Genomic DNA, 7,286 nt, shown 5'->3' with positions numbered 1-7,286 from the left:
GCGCCTCCCCGCCCCGCCCCGCCCCGCCGCGCCCGCCCCTCGCGGTCAGATCTTTGGCTACCCGCCCTGCACCCGGTTCTCGCAGTCAGGGTAAAGCGACTCAACGCCCCGGATTATTTGGCTTCCTGTCTGATTTCGGGCACTCTGCGTGTCGGTTATTTTGGGTCCCTTACGTGGGCGTGTCTTGAACTTCCCCCCAAGCCGTCCCCTCCCCGCGCCCCGGCCACCCTCCCGACACTTGCAGGAATCGCCCTGCGTGGCCTCACGGCGCGGGCTGGACTGGAATTGCAGCATGTGGTCTACAGAGGGCATGAGATCATGGGGCCCCAAAATAGAGCGGGGAGGAGGAAAAGGATGCAGCCGCCGATGCCGGTCCGGCTTCTCAAAGGCGGGAGAGAGTGGACTCTTGGGGTCGACCTGTGAGTTTCTGGCTGGAAATGCAAATGAACCATGGAGGAAGGCGACATTCTGTTTCTCCCCTTCTGAGCCCTGTCCCCCACTACCTACGGTACTATGAGAGAGAAATCGTCCACTTAAAATACTTGGGTTTAATATATACTGTACACACGTTTAAGGGATATTTCGTTTTCCACGGTTGTATGAGGTTTCTGGAGTTTTCTTGCTATTGTTTTTATGTATATTTGCTTATTTTTCTAGACTTTCTGCATTGAAGGTTTCAGGAGTTGGTGTTGCCCTCTCCTGAGGTTGACTCTGATACCTAGCAATATCAAAAGTGTTAATGCAATCTGAAATACTTTGATAAGCCTTATTTTTCAACTAGGACGCTAACAGTAAGCTGATTCTTGGTGGGTTTTGTTTTACCTTTGATTCTGGAACTTGTCTATTTTCTGGCTCGTCGGTGAGCAAAATCACCAGTGTTTTGTGAAGTGAGACAGAAGGAAACCAGTGACTTCGAACTACTTTGCAATACCTGGGACTGACTTCAGGGACCAAGGAACAATTTTCAATACATTTTGAATACACGAATACATACAAATGTTTACACATGAGAATGAATGTTTAACAAATATAAAATGCATGTTATTCCCTTTAAAATAGTCAACTTGGGATGCTCTTCATTTATACTGACTCATCCATCCATCCATCCATTCATTCATCAAGTAATGAATCCTTCAACTCAACCTTTTGGCCTCCAACTATGCATACTATATTAAAAAATGAATTAAAATGTATCTTTCCTCAAGTGTGGGTGGAAGCGGGGGTGGGGGGGGTGAGACCAACTTGTAAACAAAAAAATTAAAACCTAAGTCATATATGCACAATAGAGTCACACATACGATATTGATACAGGAGCGAGAAAGAAATTATTTAGGCATATAGTGTGAGCAAAAGAGCCCTCGGCATAGCTTACCTTCTAACAAAAAGCAGCCCAAGAAATCAATTCCTTTCTAACAAAGAGCAACTTGGAAGATTGAGCTGCAAACATAGGTAAGTAAACTGTAAGCTTGCACGGGAGATGCCGGCAGCAGCACAGACAGAAGGGGCTACTGGGGGCCAGGCATGTCCACCATGGGGGTTCCACCTCCCCTCTTTTTTAGCACATGCACAGTAGGAAGGAAATAAGCAACATGGAGTAGCTACCTGCCTATATAGTAGAAGATTGGGGCGGGGGCTGCCAGAGATTTGAGCCCTATGCAGATGGCACACCTGGTCCTAACTGGTTTTTCGCTCTTTATGTAGATCAGACACCACCTCCCCACTAGCTCATGTATAAAAACCCCTGCATTTCATCAGGTACCGGCAACCCTTTTTTCCAGGACCCCTCTGTAGCAGAGAGCTATTCTCTTTCTTTTGCCTATTAAAAATTCTGCTCTAAATGTCACCCTTTGTGTGTGTCCACATATTTGATCTCTGTGGCCGTGAGACCAAGAACCTCGGGTGTCACCCCAGACAACAAAGCTGCTTCAATATTACCAGAGCTTAGTAGAAAGGGCAGTTGACATCTGGAAGAAGTAAAAGCCTTCCCTCAAAGCATTATTGAACTTTTTAAAAAAGTTACCTTTGAGTCAGCTCACAAACCACCCAAGAGAAACAGGTTTTCACTGTTTCATAGTCACACATATTTTTCTGCCCCAAACTTGGCTCCAAATTTTCCTTTGACTCTTTCCAAAAATCAGATTCAAGGACACAGATTTGCTCCACTGAGACTGGTCAAATGAGTGTCAAAACTTCTACAAGCAACTCAACAGAGACGCTATCCAAAGTGGTTTTGAACCTGACAAAACAAGTGGAAGAAGTATATTGTCTGCATCCCAAGGCAACAAACCACTTTAAAGACTTATCATTTGGAAAATACAGTGTGCAGACAGTCTGCAGAGTCACAAACATCTTAGGGCCTGGGGAAAACATTTTCTGTGGCATTAGTTTATTTTAAGATTTTTTATGATATCCTGGTTGTTCTCTCTTTTTTTTTTTGAAAACACAATATGCCAGGAGCCATATTGACTGAGGCAGCACTATACACACTGCAAAAAGCGAATCATGTGCCGTGTTAAAGGTTGTAGCATCTATTCCACAGGATTGTGTGCCCAGTGTGGACAGATGGTCAGATTTTTCAAGAGAAGCAGGAAATTTAAATGTTTGTGTGAATACTCCAGGTTACAAAATGTTGTCTACAAAATTCAGAGTAACAGTTTCTTCAAACAAACAAAATGTAGCACATTTAAAAGTCAAACAAAATGTAGCACATCTGCAGGATAGACCTGGCACACACACCTCCAGGATGTGGTCTCTGCCTAATGCTCATGCCTCATCAGTGCCAGTTGGGACTTATATGGGTAATTATAAAAACCCAATTGGAAGTTTAAAATCAGAAGAAGAAAAATGAGCCAAGGCTGGGCGCGGTGGCTCACGCCTGTAATCCCAACATTTTGGGAGGCTGACGTGGGTGGGTCCCTTGAGGTCAGGTGTCTGAGACCAGCCCGGCCAACATGATGAAACCCCGTCTCCACTAAAAATACAAAAATTAGCAGAGCATGGTGGTACATGCCTGTAGCCCCAGAGACTCTGGAGGCTGAGGCAGGAGAATTGCTTGAACTTAGGAGATTCCAGTGAGCCAAGATCATGCCACTGCACTCCAGCCTGAGCAACAGAGCAAGAATCTGTTTCAAAAAAAAAAAAAAATGAGTCAGGTATGCCATTTTCAGGTTTAGCTATAGACATTGCAATGCCTATAGTGAAATATTGCCTCAGTCTTCTTTATTCTAAATGGTCTGAGGGGCAGCTTCACCATCACATTCCAAAGTACAATAAGGTCTTGAGACATAAAGCCACAACACAATTTTTTGGGTTAATGCAAAGGTGAACAATGAATGTTTCATCCTTAATCCTAAATCACTCTCTTTTAGTGACTGCATACTCTAATCTGGTATAGCAGTAAAGATGATCATTTAAGATTTTATGCAAGTTTTCTATTAAGTTTTATTGTAACACATAAATATTTAAACATTTCTGTCTTGGTTCCTGAAGCTTTGGTTGTAGATAAGTCCAAAATACCAAACTAAAGCAATTTATCAATGTTTAATTATTACTTTGAGGTTGGGAAACAACTTTTCTTAGTTATTAAACAATGAAATATGCTGTAGGGTAATTATTTTAGCAGCTGTTCCAGAGCTTTTCCAGCTTTCGTCTAATTCGCCAGTAAAACAAGAAAGACATCTAGCCAAATCTAAACAGAAAAAAAAACCCTACAAGCTTCTTTAATCTTTGTGAGGCCTAGGGAAAACATTTTTTCTGTGCCATTAATTTATTTTTAAGAATGTGTATGACATCCTGATTTTTCTTTCTTTTTTTGAAAGCACAAAAATATGTCCTCTGGAGAAAGAAGCTTGGATAACCGTGTGACCTTGAACAGATTACCAGAAGCCTCTGAGCCTTAGTTTCCTTATTTGTAAAATGCTCTTTCAGATAATATCTCTAAATGCCAACAAAATGTTTGACATTTCAACTTTACATAAACATTTAAATCTGTCCTTTCCATTTGTAAATCAGTCACTCACTACCCCTAAGGGAGAGAATAAAAAGATTTAATGTTCTCCTATATTATGCATGGTTTATATATAATCTCTGGGAAGGTTTGAGACCTGTTATTAGGCCTGCATCTACAAAGAGGGTAAGGAAGGGATACTTGCTGCTCTGGGATGAGGGAGAGATGCCTATAGGGATCAGTTAGGTAACAAAATGAATAGAGAGAATTCAGAAGTGTAAGATCCAAAGGAGAGTAATAGAAACTGGGAAATGGAAAACGCATATACCATCCAAAGGGAGTGTGGGATTCTAATTAGGGAAAAGGAGTCAGGATGGCAGGACCGAGGGAAAGCAAAAAGATAAAGCAGGTAAGCTATAAGTCTGCCCTTCTTCGTGGTCCAGAACATTAGCCTTCTTGCACAAATAACTCACAATATTTCTGCACCCAGCTATCATCAGACCGTCGAGTGATTAAAAAAAAAAGGCAAGCTAATTCACTGCAACCTCAGTGTTATCAGTACCGCACAAAGCCCTCTTCAGCACACAGCACAAGCACCATTCCATAACATCCCCAGCAAGCCTTTGTCTCCTTGCAGTCAGCTCCTCTCTTGCTGGCCTGCCCATTTTTCCCTTGCAACACATTTTCATACGTGCTCTAATAAATATGACTTTCTTTACCTCCAATTATCTTCATAAATTCTTCTTACCCCCACACCACTGGCCCCAGATCGTCGCTGATTACCTGCTACAGGAAGTTGCTGTCCAGTCCTTCATGTTTTGGTTGACCACAGTATCTGCCACTCCTTCATTATCTCTTACACCTCTATTTCAAACAAAATGTAGGATTGCCAGGCAACCTGAATTTTAAGTTTTATTAAAGTACAATTTACCTATTATAATATCTACCCATTATATGCATACAGTTCAGTGATTTTTAGTAATTTATACAGTTGTGCAACTAATAATGCAATCCAGTTTTGGAACAATTTCATCACTTCAAAAAGTTTGTTTCTGCACATGTGTAATCAAAAACTGCTCCCACTCCAGTCCCAACCACAGACTTCTCTGCTTTCTGTGTGTAGCTTTGCCTTTTCTAGAAAAGTCATTTAAATGGTATTCTACTAAGTTGTCTTTTGTGTCTGTCTTCTTTCACTTAGCATAATGTTTTGAAGTTCATCCATGCTGATGCAAGTATCAGTAGTCCCTTTTTATACATAGTAGTAATTTATTGTATGGATATTTCATATTTTATCTTTTCACCGGTTGCCGGACGTTCATACTATTTCCAGCTTGAGCTATTATAAATAATGCTGCTATGAACATTCATGTGCATGTCTCTGTGTGAATCTGCATTTTCCTTTCCCTTGGGTAGATAATTGAGAGTATAATTGTTAAGTCATATGCAAAGCGTATATTTAAATTTTTGAGAAACAAGGAAACTGTTTCCCAATGTGGTTGTACCATTGTACATTCCTGCCAGCAACTTGTAAGGAGCCCATATACCCTTCCAACATTTACTATTCTCAGTATATCCATGTGTAAAGAGTCCACATACTTTGCAATACTTCCTATTCTCAGTCTTTTGTAATAGCCATTTGAATAGGTGTTTGGTGGTACCTCAAAGTAGCTTTTATTTGCATTTCCTAATGACTAATTATGTTGAACACCTTTTCATGTGCTTATCTGCCATCTATATGTCTTCTTTGATGAAATGCCTACTCAAATCTCTTGCCCATTTTTATCAGATTTGCTTCTCATCTGATTATTAAGTTATAAAGTTCTTTATATATTCTGGACACAAGTCTTTTATCGTATTTATGATTTGCAAATATTTTATCCAATTTCTTTTTCTTAATGTTCTCTTTTAAATAACAAGTTTTAAAATTATTTTTATAAAATCCAATTTATCGATATTTTCTCTTATGGAACCTGATTTTGGTGTCATACCTAGGAAATCTCTGACTCACCCAAAGCCACAAAAATTTCTCCTATGTTTTCTTCTAAAGTGTTGTAATGTTAGCCCTTATATTTGGGTCTAGGACCATTCTGAGTTAATTTTTGCATAATGTGTGAGACAAGGGTCTAAATTCATTGTTGTAAACATGGTTACCCAATGGTTCCAGCACCAATTTTTGAAGACTGTCATTTCTCCATTGAATTACCTTGGCAGCTATGTCAAAATTTAATTTACCGTAAATGTTGAAGTTCATTCCTATTGTGATTGGCCCTGTGATTGTGATGAGGATCTCCCCAACCACACCACATCCCACACGAGCTCCTGGTTACTGCCATTCTACTTTCTATGTCTGTAAGTTCAAATTTGTCCACATGTAAGTAAAATCATGTGGTATTTGTCTTTAGGTGCCTGTCTTATTTCACTTAACATTATCTCTGAACTCTGTTGCGTTTCACTAATTTATGTGTATATGCTTATGCAAATACCACATTTTTTATTGCTGTGGCTTTATAGTGATTTTTGAAATAAGTTAGCATACCTCCAACTTTGTTTCTTTTCAAAATTATTTTAACTATTATAGGTCTTGTATTTCCATATAATGTTAGAATTACATTGTCAATTTCTATTTTTAAAAAGTCTACATATTTTCATAGGATTATGTTTAACCTATAAATCAAATTGAGAAGAATTGCCATCTTAACAATATTTAGTCTTATAATCCATGAATATGGGATATCACTTTATTTATTTAGATTGACTTTAATTTTTTCAGCAGTGTGTATTCTTACCATACAGGTCTTGGTTTCTTTTGTCATATTGACTCCTAAGTATTTTTATGTTTTTGATGATATTATGAATGGAATAATTTTCTTAACTTCATATTGTTTGTGCATTATCAATGTACTGTAATATGATTAATTTTTTGTATGTTTATCTTGTATCCTGTGACTTTGCTCAACTTGCTTATTCGTTCTAATAGTTTAGTTTGATTCAGTTTGGTAGATTCCTTAGAATTTTCCAAATGCAAGATCATGTTATCTGCAAATAATGACAGGTTTACTTTTTCCCTTCCAATCTATATTTCCTTGGTCTTTAATTTCCTTTTATTATGATGTTTATTTGCCTTTTGTGTCAGCTATAATGCTGACCATATAAAATTAGCTCAGAAAGTGTTTCTTTTCCCTTCTCTACTTTCCAAAAGAGTTTGTGTAGGACGGGCATTCAGTCTTCCTTAAGTGTTTTTTAGAGTTATTGAGATTAAGCCATTCAGGCCCGGGCTTTCTTTGTGGAAAGATTTTGATTATAAAACCAATTGTAGTAAGGCATGGTGGCTCATGCCTGT

The sequence above is a fragment of the Rhinopithecus bieti genome, unplaced genomic scaffold, assembly GCF_001698545.2.
Source record: "Rhinopithecus bieti isolate Rb0 unplaced genomic scaffold, ASM169854v2 scaffold_35536, whole genome shotgun sequence".
NCBI classification, from domain to species: domain Eukaryota; kingdom Metazoa; phylum Chordata; class Mammalia; order Primates; family Cercopithecidae; genus Rhinopithecus; species Rhinopithecus bieti.
Note: the sequence above shows the minus strand (reverse complement) of the source record.